The 19237-nt window shown below is 41.8% G+C and overlaps 1 long non-coding RNA gene across 1 annotated transcript; it reads right to left on the bottom strand.

Moving 5' to 3' along the window:
- Positions 1-6349: 6349 nt before the first annotated feature.
- Positions 6350-9827, bottom strand: LOC139061228 (uncharacterized). The gene is made up of 2 exons (XR_011515262.1): positions 9492-9827; positions 6350-8151 (listed from the first exon to the last, which is right to left on the bottom strand). It is a non-coding gene; the product is annotated as an uncharacterized lncRNA (long non-coding RNA).
- Between the last annotated feature and the right edge of the window lie 9410 nt (positions 9828-19237).

Raw genomic sequence — 19237 nt, 5'->3', positions numbered from 1 at the left:
CTGCTGTACATAGCCAACGTCGTACTGCATTTCCGGAAAAGTATTCAGCGTAACAAAGCGAAGTTTGCTTTGCCTTTAAATGAAAGGTGATACATGGTTTCCTTAAAACATATTAGGTGTAAAGCAAATAAAATTTGTATTTCCATTATTATATATTGCCAAAAAAATAAAAGGTAATGAATGCATATGTTTTTCCTTTTCAACGGAGAACAAAATTTTGTCGTTTTATACGCTACAGATGCACTTACCATATATGCGAGGTTGTTTTGTGTGCTGATGAATAGTTCATGAATTACTGGCATTTGTGCCTCTACTTGGTCACGCATCACTGAAGAAGAGGTAAAGCTATTGAACTTCGAACTCTGCAATTTGATCAAGCAGCAAGCCCTTCTCGGCAATTCTATAAAGAGAAAATTGTGTTCTGTTGATTGAGTAATCCACAAGGGTGCTGCGAATGTAACCAACTTTTCTGCCGGTCATCTTCGTGAAAATTTCCAGTCTTATTCGTGGACACACTCATTCACACGAGTGTTGCACGTTAGTAGAGCCCCATTCAATGTCTTGTATTTACTTGCACTCACTAGTTTTACACAGCAGTGCTTTACAAGCAAAGGATTTCCAATAAGCAATAAATCTCGCTGGCGTTTTTGGCACATGGCACCATCTGTGCAAAAAAATATCGAGCTTTTTCACGTAAGTTCCAACAATTGTCAAATGTTGTGCCCCTGAGCATTAGAAATCCGGCAAGACGCGCATGGATTCTCTCTCCAGATTTCAGTGTTTGACTTAGTCTAGTCGCCGCACCTACCCACATTCCTTCTAACACACGTGTTTGCAACCTCGCCATCGATGCAGTCCAACGAGAGCTTACTCAATTGTAGCCGCCGGTAGAAAAAAATGAAACAAAAGAAGGCTAACGCACGGTACACACTAAGAAAAAAAAGAGTATCCCTTACTCTTTTTGAAGAGTCTGGACTCGTCACGTATACGACTCACTTTGTGGGAGACACCCGAACTCTCTTTTGGCAGAGAGTCCCGAGACTATCTGTGCTCAATACAAGGTGTTCGCGTGACTCTGCACACAATAGTCATGCATACTCTGTTGTAATAGTCGCTTATACCCTCTCAAAAGGGTTACAAGACTAGTGCTGAGGGAGTCCGTTAACAATTCTAAATGAGTCGAACGACTCAAGATAAAGTGTCTCGTGAACACTGCAAGAATGATTCAGGTAACTATTCTAGACGAGCCCGATGACTCCACCATGTGTGTCAAGTTACCCTTAGTGCGTGGTGCCGGCCTCTTGCAAATGCTAGCGGCAAATGCGGCCTCTTGCAAGTCGTTTCACTCTTGGATGGCAGTGTCGAGCCGCTTTTCAAAATGTGTCAACAACTCTTGCTGTAAGTACACACAACTACGGCTAGTTCTCAAGAAGACTACTATGAAAAGACAACATAGGATAACAAAGAATCCACAGTAAACTTGAGAAAAAGCACATGGCAGGTTAGCAAGAAAAAGTTAATATTTCATCAATCTTTGTTACTGTCTTCTGGAAAATTCAAATGTATAAGTCAGCACAGAATCACTATGAAAGCAAGACAGTTCTCTTTACCATTAAACTGGAATCAATAGCCAACTAAGCAAAACAGTCTTAAATAAATATCCAATATGTAGCCTGCAGCTGCATATGCATGACACTGCAATGCCACTCAGAACCATAATGAGACCCCAAAATATTATGTAAGTGATGTAGAAGGTTAATTCACCACCGCGCAAGTCTCTTATAATATGTCAAAATATTCATAAGTTCAACCTATTTCCCTGTTCTAAAAGACTTAACTTACGACTTAACATTATAAGCAAGTAAGCTACACATAACAAATAAGAGAGGCTGCACTTATGTACAAAGGAGACCCATATAATGAAGTGCAATAAAAACAATATTCCAACTTAGATTACATTATCTATGCATTATGCTATGCTTGCTGAAAACAAGTGGTTGGCAATTGATAATCCAGTCTAATAGTAAAAACAGCTGTCTTACCTTATGGTACTCTTGTTGGCACTTTTTCCCACACAATTTGTGCATGTTAGCGTGATGAAAATTGATCTGAAAAACACCACATTAAAAAGTTGTGCATCAATTTTATTCTGTCATACAACATGCAACAGTGTATAAAAACCTCATAACTGACAAAATTACAAAAATAAATACAGCAACACTTACACTGATCATTTATTTATGTTGAGAAGCATACTTTTGCAAGACTAAGTAAAATAGCTGACAAGACAATTTCACAGGTAGAAATAACCGCTAATACAAAACTTTCCATAATCCAAACACATTGACAAAATAAGTAGCACAGGCAGCTGTATTTTGTTACGGCAAAGATAGGGCATGAATGACGAGTACAAGAGGGGAAGCAGAACACATAAACAAACTATACCCAGCCGCATGCACGCAGCTATAACAATACACATAGTGCACAAAGATCCAAAAGAAACAAAGAGGAAGATGTGAGGAAGGCTTCTTTTACTCATCACAAGTCATCCTGTAAGAGCACATTATGCACTGGCTGTAATCTATCCTCAGGACATACATGAATAAGTTACTTTAGGTGCCACATTTATAAATCACTCATACAATGTTCTTGTGATTTTCCTTATTCCAATCTTTAGCTTAGCAAGCATGACTGAGTTACGTAAAGCCTCCCTACGGCTTGGCACATATACACAAAGAAGTGTTTCTATAAACACTGGAGGTCACGGATGGATGACAGACACATACCTCTTTTAATTCTTTTGTCTTTGTCATTATGATTACCTACCACAGTAGTCTTTTGTAGAGTGAAACACATCCAAATAACACACTGTGGGCAACCAAGTGTGAATACCTGTTCTCGATTTCTACCTTTCTCTGGTGTCCCGCTAAGGTAACAATGGCGCAAAGGATTGTCTTCCCAATGTATGCATTCCCATACAACAGGAGCAGATGATAAACCACATTAATGGTGTGTGAAATAAAGCATCTGTGCTTGACTTCCCACTGCCGCTCCCATCTGGAGTGATCTTTTTTTTGCTTTGTATACACTAGTACAGGTGCTACGTAGTCCCCTTGGAACCCAAAGCAATTCTCACACCACAGCAGGATGTCAATTTTTTTTTAATTCTAAGCAGAACTCTCGTTATGGGGGACAACTGCGAACTTATATTTTTGCTTTGTATCTTAATTATGTTGTTGACCTTTAAATTTAGCCACTTTACTACTTTTCTGCAGACAGGCCATTGCACCAATGCTAGGTTTTGAAAACACCAGAGCAGGGTAGAAAGCAAGAAGAGATATTTATAATTTGGGTGCCCTCTCTGCATTACATGGATATGTTTCAATGAACGATAAGACTACTTGGTAGATAAACATATAAAAGATAAGAGAATTAAGCTCAAAGCCTACCAAATTAGTAACTGGGAATTTCATATGCAAATTAAATTTCCTGATTCCCAGTGATGAAACAGTTTTGAGAATATGTGCGAAGGCAACCAAGTGACTCATTCTCACAAAGAAAACAAAATAAAAACAAGCAAGATTACAAGAACTTCGAACTTGCAACCTAAAGTAAGACACCTGACATGACTGATTTATGTATTTACTGAGCATAAATTGAGCATACTGAGCATATTTACTGAGCGCATAATCTGCTTGAACAAGATTACAAACAATGAGTTACTGTTGCTTTCTCTCTGGGGCATTTGGCTCTTCTGAACACATGCACATTGTATGGCACAGCTGCGTGGATGTAGCTGGGCATAGTTATGAGTCAGCATCACTCTGTTATTATGGTCCTTCACTATTATCGTTATAATTTATATTTAGCAAGCAGCCTAACTATCGGGTTGATCAGCTGTATTTTAAACAAAACATACTGACAGATTTCCGTTTCTAGCTAACATAAGGAGGCGGGTACATCCTTTCAGATTTCAAGAAACAGCTGTGCAACAGAAAGTCTACGATGACCAGTACCTTTATTATTAAGTGCCATGTACTAGATCTTTCTGCAATGAATACCTCTATTACCAAAAATTGTAGTCTGAAAAACTAATTGGAAAATATTTACAAAAGTGACAGATACTGGAACTGAATTACAATTGCAAATGTTTTCGTAAACAAGATCACAATAATTGAAGTTTTATTAATTTCAGCAAAATGGCTGACCTCCTATTATTGAGGCTAGTCAGTGCTGAAGGTATTGTTAGTTTGTAGGAGTCCTCAGAAGACTGACAGCTCTGAAATATTTATCGCCATACTTGGTGGAACATGCTTTGCTGTTGCAGATATTACTTAGCCACAAAACATTTTGTAAGCTTTATGGGACAATTCTGTGTGGAAGATAAACCTTTCTGATCATGTCTTTTTGGGTTGTGTATCTCAGAACTGGTGCTAGTCTGAGTTCTTACAAACTAGACGTTATTGAGTACGGTAATTATAATGCCTGCCAGTGCTATAAATTTCTGTTAGCGAAAATTGTCGCATTGTCATGAAGCAGTTATGTTCAATTTTTAGCGGCAGTCACTGCTGAAACACTCAGTACAAAGCACAAAACAAAGATATGGAGTCAAAATGTAAATGTCGAACAAAGTTATAGTCAATTCTTCATTTCACAGAACTGTCTTTTTTTCTGTTAGTTTGCCAATACCAATTGCACATACACAAACATTTGAGTATTGCACTTCTGGTAAATGCAGGAAATTTCAGTGTTTAACAGAAGCCCTTGGGAAGACAGCCCAGAGTCGCTTCAACAAAAAGACTTGCGTTCAATTTGCGTTTCTAGGTTGTAGGTCACTATACCAAGGGGCATGTTTTGCTGATTGAATATTACTCGAAACAGTCTTATTATTCGTGCTAGAGGCTTGAAAAGAGAGCAAATTGTAGAGTTCTTCATGCAGATGTCATATATGTCAGTATTTCTTTAGCTGCTTCTTGAGTTATGTCCTACACAATGGGAAAATACACTGATCTTTGCGGGCATTTTCTTGTGTAAATTTTCACAAAAAGCAGTGTGCTGTAGCTACCTCAGCTCTTTGTAGACTGCAAAGTGCCGATATCTATTCAAAGAGCATGTAAAGTTACTAGAAGTATGCAAAATTAGTAGGCAGGCAGAGAGGCCTGCCTACTAATCTTGCATACTTCTCATGCTATTGTGAAAAAAAACTATTGACTATACTTCAAAAACATTTTCTCACAATAGCATGAGAATAACCTTATGCACTTATAGTTGTCCTATACTTCGAAATTTGGCATACGTACTCTTCAAGATATGCAGAATGCTGATATCTAATTGAAATTGCAATCTGTAAAATTATTTAATGTGGCCCAATATATTTTTGCATAGTTCCAGTAATTGTACAAGCCATTTGGATAGGTATCACCACTTTGCAGTATACGAGTAGCTAAATAAGATACAGCATGAAGCTATTACTGAAAATTTTATACACAGGAAAGTGCCCACAAAAATATTTTGCCACTGTGTAGGACATAACTGAAAAACAGCAGCTACACAAAAATAAATGACAATTCAAATCTAATAAAACACTTTATGAATGACAGTATATTCAAATCTCTAGTACAAATATATAAAAGAGTTGTTTCGAAGAGTTAATAAGGGGGTGTCAGTGTATTCTACCAAAGTGTTAGAAAATGCCTTCAGGCATACCATGGGGAGCTTTATAAATAGCACACGCACGCATCTGCCTAAAAAGCCCCATGACCTGCTTGAATTCATTAGTCATTTTTGCATTCTGTTGTATGTCACCATTTGCATCCCTTAACATAGAGTGCACGAAACCAAAAACAGCCTATTACCGTATTTACTCGCATAATGATTGCACTCGCGTAATGATCGCACTCCTAAATTTTGTCGTCAAAATTCGATTTTTTTTAATTTCCCATGTAACGATTTCACCCCGAACTTGCCGCAGCGATGTGTCATGTGCCAAATCTAGCTAATAATGATCACGCTTACCATCTGTTGACTGCTATGCGAACGACTCTTCAAGACAAACCAAGCAGACTGCACGCAAAAAACTTTCTTAAGCAGATGCCCCATTTCATTGCTTTCATCACTTTCCGCACTTCTACGACAAAAAAAAGCTACAACCAAACTTTCCTTTATTATGTGTAGGCTTTATAATGGTTGTGGTCAATAAAAACAACAAAAAAGGCGTCTTTCGATTCTTCTCATCTGCACTTGTGGGCACGCAACAAATCGCGAGCGGCAATGATAGCAGCCACGTTTACACTGATAGGTTAGAAGTGTACCCTATTCATTCGCCGACGTTTGTAACGCAGCTAAGATATTCACCCACCCTTAGCGGAAACGTGCCACGTTAGGATAGTGGTGAAGACAAATGCCGCAGTTTCCGCAGCATGTGTTCCTATGTCACTGGCAGCTAAGTGCGCCCATCTGTTTCTGTCCCCTCAAAGTGGGCATGGCTATGTTATTGCCGCAAACTTGCAAATATTATTCATTACTAATATGGAAGAAACTGTTTGAATGCACTGTAATGTACTCACGAGAAGAAAAATGCATTCGGCGCGTTCGGCTTGCTCTGCCGGCCACCATTTTTTTCGTGTCCTGCACTACATACAGCAGCAGCCGCCTATTTGTTGACCTGTTGTCATCCCGTAGTAAATGCCAGATAATATATTTTTTTCTTTTTGCGGGAAAATTAACCAGTGTAATGACCGCACCCCTGAATTTGAGTCAATTTTTTTTTGCAAAAAAGTGTGATCATTATGCGAGTAAATAGGGTAACACACGGAATTTTTAGCCTGTAAAGGGGTTGTATACAAATGGGGCAGCCCACTCTAGTGTGACAATAAACAAATATTTGTACTCACAATATTGAAACCAGTCATAACATATATCCTCACAAATTTGGAAATGAATAACCAAAGAACCTTGCTGATTGTCTCATTAGTGTCCTAAACAAGATCTTTTGATGTTTATAATTTCTAGTTTAATTCACTTTCTCTAGTAAATGGACTTTGACCTAGACTACTTAGAGTAGGAGACTAACCCAGACCTGGAAGCCAATATTTAAATCTGAAATAAAGACATTCATCCCACGACCACGTCACTGCTATGTCATCAGAAGCGTGCATCCATGGACTGTAAAATAATTTTTACATGATCTGTACTGTTACTGTTGCACTAATAAATTAGGAAATGCACTTGCTATTTAAAGCACTGCTGTAAACCTTTGTGTTTGAGAAATGAAATACTCAAAAGTGTAACACAACCAATGTGTGCATATAACCTACGATGCCTTTGACATTCGTCAGTGTGACAAATGGGCACCGAGAAATGCAAAGGGCATCATAGCTTTCTTGTTTGAAACCTTGTGTGCGAGTATATTACTGGTATCTTTGCAGTGAAAGGAAGTCACATAATTATCAGACTTATGAGGGGAACTTATGTTTCTCTAGTTTAATATTTTCTTTTTTGTGCTCCTATATTCTTGACTTTTCCAAGAATAATGGGTGTTTGAAATAAGTACTCTATATTGCTCTTAAATTTTTCCTGCACAAGAGCTCACGTTAGGTTACATTTCTTGAACACTTTGCAGTGCTGTAGATAATCAAAAGAAAGAAAAAAATGCTGTAAGTTTGCATTTTAGCCTTCTGTATAACAAGTATGAATCTATCAATTACATACACAAGTACAAAAGAACTACGAAAAACTGGGCATAAAGACATACATTATAGTAATAGCAGGAATCGATGGTGAGAATTCTAATAGAAAGGAACCATTAAAAACTAGGCACTAAAGACACATATTAATTATAATAACACAAGTATTTGCTAAGAATTTGAAGAGACAAATAGAATGTCTCTTCAAATCACTCCACCCTAACATTCATCCATGGTTTGATGAGTGACCACAGTTGGTGATGCTGTTTGGATAAGTTGCAGCTGAGGTGCAGCTGTGAAATAGGCGGAACATGTAGAGAGGTCACCAAAGGTTGCACGCTGGTCGCACAGCAGGTTGCCTTGATCTCCGGACTCACTCGACACTCATGTGTTGAGCCTGGTTATACGCCGTTTGCAAGAGGCCTGGCCCGTGTGTGGTACGGCTTTGGTAAAATTTCGAGGCAACCTGAAAAACACAGATCGATATCTATAAGCACCACAATATTCTTCACCATAGGGCAAACCTGAAGTTTACCATGGGCACATAGCAGATAATGAAAACAGACACAAGCCACCAGACTTCAGGTATAAAGATGTGCAAAAGTGTAAATGAGTGTTAAGAGCTGTTTATAGGATGGAATGTTTCATTTTGTCTTTTGTAGATGAATAATAGTATCTTAACATAAAGTCAAGTGTACTTGACCCTCCCTAAAAAAATTTAAATTATGGGGTTTTACTTGCTAAAACCACTTTCTTATCATGAGGCACGCCGTAGTGGAGGACTTCGGAAAGTTCGACCACCTGGGGTTCTTTAATGTGCACCTAAATCTAAGTACACGGGTGTTTTCGCATTTCGCCCTTCTCGAAATGCGGCCGCCGTGGCCGGGGTTCAATCCTGCGACCTCGTGCTCAGCAGCCCAACACCATAGCCACTGAGCAACCACGGAGGGCATGGCCCTCCCTATTTGTGTAAGTAGGCAATTCCATGCGAGCTGTACCGACCTGGCACACGACCACTTGAAATTTTTTTTGAAGAACTGGAGGCCCTTCAATATAGCGCAAATGTTAATTTCAAAAAATACTTAACTTAAAAAGTTTTTTTACTGGCGCAAGCACTAAGTGAGATTTTGTGTAATGCACCAATCTATGCATCATAAAAGGCATAGCAGAAAAATTGGTTCCTTCATTAAAGGGGCCAAATTTTTCGGGACTATGAAAAGAGGCCTTACACCAAAAATTGAACTGCTTATTAGCCACTGCTCAGTTTATTATGGGTCATTAAACATGGACAAAATGGCCAATTAACATTATTTTCATGAATCTGGCTTACAGCAAAAGCTGCAAATTTATGTAATCCACATATTTAGGAGTTGTGCTGCATGCAAAAACTGGTTTCAGGAACATAAATTATACAGCAGTGCACAGAGATGCGGATGAACTAGCAAAAAAAAGTCAGTTTTGGTGTGTTTATCGGCATACTTACTATTGAGGCAGTCCTAGTAAATTTATGCCCAATACCATGTATGAGTGTACGCCGTATTCTTTTTAGATTGCTAAAGCTTTATCAAAGCAGTTTTTTGTTAAGCAAGAAAAAAAATGTACAAGTGGTCTCCTACTGGTTTCAAAATTTGCAGCGCGTTTCGTCTAATCCACAGAGCCTTTTGGCGGCTAAGGCAAACTGCATGGACTTGAGCATTCCTGCACCGATAGCAGGGAGTCTAAACTGCTTTGAAGTTAACTCTTTCATTGCTGAGTGGCTACAAGCCACTTCACTCAAAAAGTTGCCACTTAATCACATGTATTTACATTAATCTTTCTGTTGGCTTCCAGCCTGCTTGGCATCATCACGAAGGCTGCCAACTCCCTAGTGGACGTAGTCAGGACATGGTGGTGGCAGGATGCAGCGGCAGGAGCCGCCAAAGGCTTCAAACTCCCTAGTGGACGTAGTCAGGACACAGTGGTGGTAGGATGCAGGGGCGGGAGCCACCAGAGTGTACTTGCAGCAAATTTGCACAAATGCTCTTAGTCCTACCATGTCACAATTTACAAGAAAAATTAAGCAGTCTGTGGAACATGGATACCAATACAAATAAATGTAAACAGTTAGGTCCCACAACACAACTAGAACATTGACAAAGAAGAAATGGTACTTATGCTTATGAAATCCAAGCAATGAAAAAAAGAGAATGTGCATCCGATTTGTGCACGGAAGCTCAGTGGAAACCTGAGCTCATACCATCAAGTGATCTGCTAGTCAACTGCAAGCCTCTTAAAATGTCATTGTATATTTTTTACACACACTATGTTAAGCTGCATTAAAACAAGTTCAGCATCTCTAAATATAAGTAATCACGAAGCAATTCAATTAATGAATTCCAGTGGTCGATAATGCAACAAAGTGCACGCTCTGATGAAGCTGGCCAAACTGGGTAGTGACAAGTAACAGCGTGGTTCTCTACATCTTGTTTTTCTGGCTTTCGCTGTAGCATTAAAATACACAAGAAATATCACATTCCTGACATTTAACCCTGCCAATTTTTATTCCATAATGCATAATACTTCAGCAAGAGCAATAATGCTGTCTTTTAATCATAAATAGTGATAGAACAAGAAATTTTACTGGAGCTAATGTTTTGACAAGAAAACTTATCTCCTTCTCTTTGTCGAAACATTGGCTCGAGCGATGCTCCTTGTTCTACGGCTCTTCATCATTTCAAGTCTCTGTCTTCCTGTGTACCTCTGTACTTTCAATGTTGTATCAATGAAATTGTAATAACGGAGAATTAGTAAATGTAGCTGATGAAGAACTTGGGCTTGTTGGTAGACAATGACAGAGTAACGGCGCAACATAGAGATACGGACAAAGGAGGCTCATGTGTGCCGTCTCCTCCAGCTATGTCTCTCCTTTGGACAATTACTCTATCTCGATGTAAAAGTATTACCCTTTGCACAATAATGCTGAAATGAATAAAGGCCAGGAAAGTGGACACAAAAATTACAACAAATAGCATCTTATGCTAATGAGATATGCGAAAGTCCCTGCTACGATCTGTCTCACCAATAACGTGCTGGATAAGATGGCGTCTTCTTCTGGATGTTGGCATTTCTTGAATACCTAAAATAAAGTACATTTCAAAATTACAAAAATACACAGAACAGCCGTAGCAGAGGAGATAACGCATTGTTTAGTAAAAGAAAGTAAACTAATCTCTGATGCAGTGCAGACGAAATTTCCTTTATTAAATTAGCAGAATAATACATCACACTTCATTTCATTTAATGCTGTGAGCGTTTCTTGGTACAACAAAGAAAGGTATTTCTGCATGAAAACAGTAAAATAATCATAGCCTTCTACTTTTACAAAATACGCGACAGCGACTAAGCCAACTACAGCAGTATATACTTAAAATTGGTATATGCACATTACAATAGCCAAGACAGGAGAAACTTGGGTTTATATGTAGCTCACCAAGAGGTACCACCTTGGAATCGATTCATTTCTGCTTGCCAAATATCTGCACTAACATAAGACTACAAATAAAAAGACCCTCGTTTTCATAAAATACCGGACTCAAAATAGAAAATCCAGTAGGAATACCACAAATTCTGTGCATAACACAGCCAGGTTTTGTGCGCCTAGTAGGATTTACTATATAAAGGTTGCAGCAAATTCATGCTTTTAAATATTTACCACCATGAAAATAAGGATTACATAAAAAATAATAACATTATACATCGGCTTAGATTGTCAGCTAACGTGTTTTGTGTTTTCTACTTACAGCCAAATGCACATAAAATTTGTTCTGTTTCAGCGCTTTCAAAGCGCTGTGTCTGTTCGCTTGTGCATGCAGCCGCTTTACCGCTCTTAAGATATCTGTGCTGCCACATCGCCTGACACTGCCATACAGCGTTGTAGCGCTTTTATTATTCGCGGTAATATACCTAAAGCGCTAGTAAATCTTCAGAATACACAAGCTGTCTTTTCGACTACCTGTCTTCGCCAGCGAAAGTTACACTGGTACTAGTATTGTATCTACACTTCAAGTTACGCAGGACAGTACTTGATATTCTACGGATCTTTCGATGCGACAGGCCACTCGTCACCGGAGTCGTTAAGAACGGTGTTTCTCCTGGCAGTACAGCTTTGCAATAATTTCAGATGCTCTCCTGAGGCTTCCGTCTGCCAGTAGTATTTTCGCATACATACGCGCACGCGTGCCCAAGAAACGTCTGTGAACTGCCAAGAGAAACGTGGCGCAAAATGTAGCCATACCGGAAGGACCGAGTCCGCGCCGTTTGTAAACTCGGAACAAAAGCTGATATGCTTACCTGAGACGTTAAGAGAAATATGGCACAGGTCACAGGTCCCCGCTGGTAGTGGTTCGTATGCATCTGGTCGTCTCTGTCCGTTGCGATCTCCCATATCACAATGAAAGATGCAGTGCAAACCGCAGCACTTCGGACGCTTCCGGCGAGCGCACTTGCTCGATGTCGGCAAACACGAAATCGGCGAAACGCTGCTGCTGGCGGCGGTCCCCTCGTCGCAATCACACAGCACGGACAGAAGCTCCCACCGTAACTTGTCGCAACGCTTGGTTGCAGTCGTCCCTAGCGCAGCGATTTCAGAACCACTCAACGACAATGTATACTCGTGCGTGATGCAGCGCAACTTTAAAATGGCGTCATGCTATTGACGGCTTCGGCTTTGGATCATTTTGTAGCTGCACAACTGAGCAGAACAGTTGCGCTAGTTTCGGTTTTGTTTACTCGCGTTGAAATAAAAACTGTTTTGCTCACTGATAATTTTATGTCACTTAAGTAATGTTCACGAATGAAACAGCCATGAATTTAATACGCGTGTTGAAATACCCGCTACGTTCACTTGGCAGAAGCAAAATTTGCTCGTCCGAGCGTGGTTGCGTTTGAAATATCTATCGGTGGGCTGTCGGAGCATGCTCGAAGTGTGAAGACGCGGCGTAATTGTCCTTAATTTCCTTAGATATAACGGTGCGGCTGCCCTTGATTTCCGTCTAGTGCAGTTTGCTCTGATGTGAGGTAGAACTACAAAGCCGCCCATGTTGCTGAATGATCTAGTGCACCTGAAGCTGCCAGAACTCCGGCATTTCCTCCACAAGTTCTTGCGACTGTGTGCCGCGATCACCAAATGCGAGCGTAGTCATTTGGCGGAGATTTAGCAGCACATTTTCTAGAACTATCGTTCACCGCTCTCTCACGACATGGAGAAGCAGTGTGGTTGGTCCTTGGTAAAAATTTCTATTTATTGCGAATTTTGCGATAGCAATTATATGGACACAACCGTCAAAATATATCTGTCGGTGTTACCGTGAGCTTTCGTATAAAGTCAAGTGCGATAAGATCCTATCCCGCGCCGTTGGCTGTGCGCGTTAAAGGAAGTGTTCGAGGCTGAGCCGGGCTCGATGGGCGCCCCAAGTATATATAGGAGGTCACGTGATAAAACGCGCGCAAGCCGGGAGAGGGATGCGGGATGCGCTAGTTTAGCGCGCTTCTCCTCCTCTAGCCGTTGCTCTAGCCCGGTCTTGCGCCACCCTCGCTCTGTCTTGGTGATAATTTCCGATGGACGCAAAGCTGGGGGGGAGGGGCGCTCAGATAACGCAATTTTGCGGAGACGCTTTGACGGAAGAGGCAGCAGAAGCGTTCTGTCCGCTCTGTTCGCGGCCTTCGTCAAGCCAACGCTGTGACAGCGAGTGTTCGCCGTCATTGAGTGAGATCTGTTGTATGCACGTACGCGCGTGACCCAGTGCTTCCTAATTTAAGGAGTAAGCGAATGTTTACTGCAGTTTATTCAGCCGATGAAACAACGAACATTGGTTCCAGCAGTAGTTCGTGCAGTGGTTCAGGCAGCATTGGGGCGAAACTGCCGTATTTTTGTTTTTATATTTCTAGGGGGTTCCAAAGCAGTGTTGCGTACGTTAATATTTGTTTGTGGCCGCGGAACGCAACGCACAGTAGCCCAGTGGCTTTGGTGTTGCGCTGCTGAGCTCGAGGTGACGGGTCCAATCACAACCGCGGCAGTCGCATTCCAACGGGGGCAGAATGCGAAAACGCGCGTATACCGTGCATTCCGTACACGTTAAATAACCCGAGCTGCTGAAAATAAATCTGCAGCTTTCCATTACCGTGCGCCTCATAACAAGATATTGATTTTGGAACCTAAACCTTCGAAATTTAGTTTAAGTCGCGGGATTACATTTACAATCGACACTGTTGACTGCACCTACTGAACTTATCTCTTTGCTGTGCTCTCTTTAGTAGCCAATACTTTTTTTTAGATTTACTTATGGTCAGAACCAGTGTGACAAATCCAAGTCTTCCTTATCATAGGAATCCAGCTATGGCTTAAGCGTGTGAGGTATCAACAAACATGGTCAAGAAAAATCAATATATAGAGTTCGAAGTAATTGCAGAACATGACAAGGATGAAAGAATGATACAAGGCGGCATTACAACCAGGACAGGAACCCGAGGGCCTGCCTAAAACAGAAGAGTTTATCTGGTATTTCTTCTCCTGCATTAAATCTTTCTCTCGCCAGACTCATCTCGAATATCAGAGGAATGGCGATCTTCCATGACTCTTAGCGTGCTATTGAGAGTCAAACGACCCATGCGGGAATGTTGACTCTTCTTTTTGACTCTACTCGCGCAAAAGTGGGTCTTCGGAAGAAAAAAGAGAGTCAAGTTGCTGTGACTCACTTTTTACTCTCTTTTTTCTTAGAGTGTATGACGCATCCTTAAAGCGGCAAAAATAGGTTATTACATGCCGAATATATCTGAATTTCCGAACATGCTCTCTCAATTGAGATGACCATGTGGAATATTTTTAGGCAGGCATTTCGTCACCCCAAGCGAAGTGCAAGCAACACGTGGTCATTTTGAAGAGAACGCTTTGCTGAATTTTTCTAACGACACCATGATAGCCTAATGTTCATTTCTATTTTATTTTTCGAGTGTGTCAGCTGCTTGCAACATTTTCTTCTGTTTGTGGCTGCCCTTTAGTATTGTCTGAGACAAAATTCTTTATGGTTGAATCAGACAGCGTGAGTAAGCAGCAGTTGGAAACGTAAGGAGGTCAACAGCAACTCCACAAAGAAGAGACCGTGTAATAAATCGTTAAGCCTAAGTTTGCGTGCTAATTATGGCGTAAACATTATACTTCATGAACGTAGAATGAGGAAACGACAAAAGGGAAACTAGTACCAACGTGTAAAAATGCAAACCAAGTCATTACAGTGTGTACCGCCAAAAAGGCACGTGTTAGTGACAGCGCGACCATCCCCATCCGTTTTTTTGTCGTATATCTTCATTGATGAAATTGTTTTCCCAAGAAGAGAAAGTGAAACACAACTCATGAACTTAGCGCGCAAACATAATGATACAAAACCAATCATTTAAAGACTGAACCTGTCAGGACACTCGGACACATACGCTCGCAATATTATTTCCTGTGAAAGGTTTCCGGAAATCGCATTAGCTTTGTTGCATCAGGGTTGTAGCCCGGTGTTTTCATTTTGCTAAATCAAGGCTGAAGGGCACTCGCCAAGGCGGTTGTTTAGGCACCCGAGATTCCTGTGCTACGTAAACCAATGGGAGCAACCACCGCAGCAAATACTGTGCGTGTATTGATGCGTTTTCAGTTCGCGCTAAATTAAAAAAAGAACTGTGTATTTCAGTTTTATTCTGAAAGAACATAAGAGCGTTAACAAAAAAAAAACAAAAATAGAGGGCTACAGAATGTGTCACACCTGCTTCTCTTTCTTGCAAACCTTCAAAAATTTCCGGAGTGTTTTTCTTTACCCTCTCTCTTTCCCCATTTCTGTTACTCGCGCACATAAACACACAACCACGTGACCACTTTTGGACCACCCTTCGCACGTTGTGAAAGCCAATCAACGATAACCCATAGCCGCCTCCTTCCCTTTCCTCCTCCTTCCCACTACTCGAAAGTGGAGGCGAAGAGCACCTTGGAGGCTTTAAAAGACAGCGCAGCCCTCTGAGAGCCAGTTCAAGCACGCAGTGGTTTCAGAGCCAGTTCAGCTGCACTGTTTGCGCTATAATTTCATCGGTGCACGCTTCGACACCCTGAATCGCAACGCATCTCTTCGAAGCCACGACGGTGACAGCCAGCAGCGTCTGACCTCCGAGACGAGTGACTGAAGCCCATCGCAGCCACGTCGACGTTGAAGCACAATTCCAGTCATGGTGCGATCAGAGTCAAGGAGCAACGACGACAGAGTTGTCCTCGCAAGTGAGTACGAGCACCCGACTTCTGAAGCTGCGGCGCGTCGAGCCTCGGTGAATAGCTCTTCGCATTCTTCAGAGAAAGAAACAGCTTACGAAGATGGTGGCCATCCGCGCAGAAGGAGGCTTCGACGGCCTTTTTCGAAGCCTTCCCACGCCTCCCACAGTCACGTCAAGACGATCAACGGTGACTTCGTCCCCGAGGGTAAAGACCTCCAGACGACTGAAGCAGCATCGGTGAACCGTTCTGTGCAATGCCGTCAAAAGAAAACTGCTGTACGCCATGACGACACCCAACGCGGAAGCGAGCCTTCGCCCACTTTCAAGATTCCCTACGCGCGCTACGAGAACCCTTCACCGATTACTTATGTCCTGCAAGGATTTACAGAGTGCCCCTTCTTGGACATGCGACGGATCTCGTTTTTGGAGCCTTTGCCCGCATCTTGCTTTTGCGTCATCTGCGGCGCTCTTCCTGCCAGGACCAGGCAGCTTCCCTGCGGCCACGGCGTGTGCTTGGTGTGCTGGTATACCGCCTACGAACGCGCCGGCAGACCGCACCAGGACAACGGTGAGATAAGGATGGTCCTGTTCGGCCTCTGTCCCAAGGATGGTGTCCGGTTCTCCTATCCTGCTCTGGGTGATGCGACCTGCTCACCGAGTATCTCCACCAAATTTGTGTATTGCGTCTACGGAGTGCATGGCTGCCGGTGTAAGGTCCAACTCCGAGATCTGGAGGCCCACTGCCTATATGAATGCCGTTTCAACCCCATGACCCGACCTCTCTGCTGGAAAGACATGCCAGGGTGCAAGACTGATCTACAATTTCTACACCGTGCAGGATGGTCTACTGGTTGACCCCACATATGACGCACAAGAACGGCGACTGCAGCGGGAAGTTCGTTCGGCTACGGTCAGCGCCTTCGAAACAACCTTAAAAGCTACTCGGCAGTCCGACAATAAAGAAAATGTTCTTTTGAATTTACTCGGCTTGAGTGATGATTGCACATGTGTTCAGGTCGCCGGCGACGGCTTGCACTTGAACATGACGTGACTTGCTATACGACATGGTACGCATTAACCCAGGTTATTAGAGACAATAAGCTAGTGTGACTACGCGCATATTTGTTTATTTAGACTACAACATGTTTCTTCAATAAAATCTACTTCGGTATAATGAAGTACGGAATTAACCTAAACGACATTACATTGATTGTTTATAAATACCCACTTTTCGCCGTAGTGAAGTGTAGAAATTGTTTGCAAGGGACAGCTTTAGAGTTTGGTTTGATATACGTCGAAATGTAGCCGATGCGACGGGCACAGATGTGTCGATTTGATAGATTTGATAGGGCACAGATGTGTCGACAGTTAATTGCGAAAGCACTGCGCTTTCTGCGCTCATTGCACGGATGTTAATTAAATTTCACAAGAAAGCTATCCGCGACTTTCTGCGCTTTCTATTGAACGCTAGTATTATCGCCTAGCCTGAAGCGTTACCTGACAGAGCTCAACACAGTGTGTGACGAAAACGGCGCTCTTACTTTGCTATCTTCATAAGGCGTTTCCAGTAAAATTATTCAGCATAACAAAATGAAGATTGCAGTGCATTTAAATGAAGTTTATACAAGGTAACCATGAAGAGATATTCTGTGTAAAGAACTTAGAAATTTAATATTACCTAATGAGTATGGGCGAGACAAAAGTTCATGAATGAAGTTATTTTTCCCTTTTCAACGCAGAACAAAGTTTAGTGCTTTTCTACGTTACATGTGCACTTATTATCTATGCGAAGGTGTATTGTGTTCTAGCGAATAATTGATGAGGTATTGGCATCACCGAAGGAGAGGCAGAACTATTCAACCTGAAACTTTGCAATTTTCAATGACCAAGCAGCAAGCCCTTCTCTATAATTCTATGAAGAGCAAATTGATAAATGCTGATTCAGGTATCTGCAAGAAGCTGCGAATTTAATTTTAAGAAGTTTTTCTGCTCGTCCCCTCCGTGCAAGTTGTCATTCTTTTTCATATGCATGCTAATTCACAACGAGTGTGGCACACTAGTGGACCCATACGATGTCTTGTAATTACTAGCACTTACTTGTTTTACTAAGCAGTGCTTCAAAAAATAGATTATCTTTAAATTATAAATGTCATAGGAGTCTTTTGCTGGGGGCGCCATCTGGAGAAAAAGATATCAAGCCATTTCACGTCAATTTCAACATTTTTGAAATGTAACGCCACGAAACATTACGAAACTGGCATAACGCGGATGGATTCATTCTCCAGATTTGAGTGTTTGGCTTAGTCTCGTCGTTACGCCAGCCCTACGCTCCTTCAAGCACACATGCCTGCAACCAGGCCTTCAACGTGGTCCTAAGGCAGCTCACTCAATTGCTGCTTTTGGGAGAAAAAGAAAGAAAGAAGGAAATATATAAAAATTGTGCAGTGCACGGTACGGCGCTTCATGATTATAGATGGCTGCTAGTCAGCAAGTTGGGCCATTGTGCCCCGGATTACTGCAGATTAAGATTCCAGAAATGTCACGGGTGCCTATTTTTGTCTATAATTGACTGTGGAAAATTTTTTGAACTGCCCTCAGAACTGGCCTTTCAATCCTCCTAGTCCCCAGGCTCGAACGACGATATCTGGAAACTTGTTTTCCCCACGGGCGGAAGTGCTATGGCTTTGTTAGAGTACTGTACTTGCCTTATTCTAAGCGACGCCTGTTGAGCGATAGGATTAATGAGCGAGTCTTTATTTCACCAACTGCAGAGAAAAGTGCTGATGGCTGCGTGACCTGTAGCATTCCGAGCCGGCGCACCAAAGCGGATGTCACGTGCTCTGACGCCCAGGGAAGTTTTTAGACACCAGATTTCTAGTAGGTGATCTTCTCCTAGAAAGATATAGCGTATTTACCCGCGTAAGAATTGCTTTGGCATAATGCTCGAAAACCTCCATCACCAACGTTCTTTTCCGGGTCATCATAGTACCGTCGAAAATTACTGTAGTGATTGCAATCTGCGTGTTGCGTTGTATGGCCGCCGATCTAGCAGAGTTTCGTGTCATTTTTTTCTTTTTGCGAAGCCATTCTACTATTGCAGGCGCAACAGCGGACATAATATTACTATAATATCGAGCGATGCTCAAGAGACGAGCCGCCGTGAGAACGACGATGAAGTTGGTCGGTGCCCTTGGCGCGAGCGAGTGTCAGACTGGCTGCCTGGCTCCAGTGTAAATAGCCGTGAATAGCATCTATCTTCTGTGTCTTTCCACACG

Source organism: Dermacentor albipictus, chromosome 6, assembly GCF_038994185.2.
Source record: "Dermacentor albipictus isolate Rhodes 1998 colony chromosome 6, USDA_Dalb.pri_finalv2, whole genome shotgun sequence".
Lineage (NCBI taxonomy): Eukaryota > Metazoa > Arthropoda > Arachnida > Ixodida > Ixodidae > Dermacentor > Dermacentor albipictus.
This window is presented reverse-complemented; position numbering and strand designations above follow the sequence as displayed.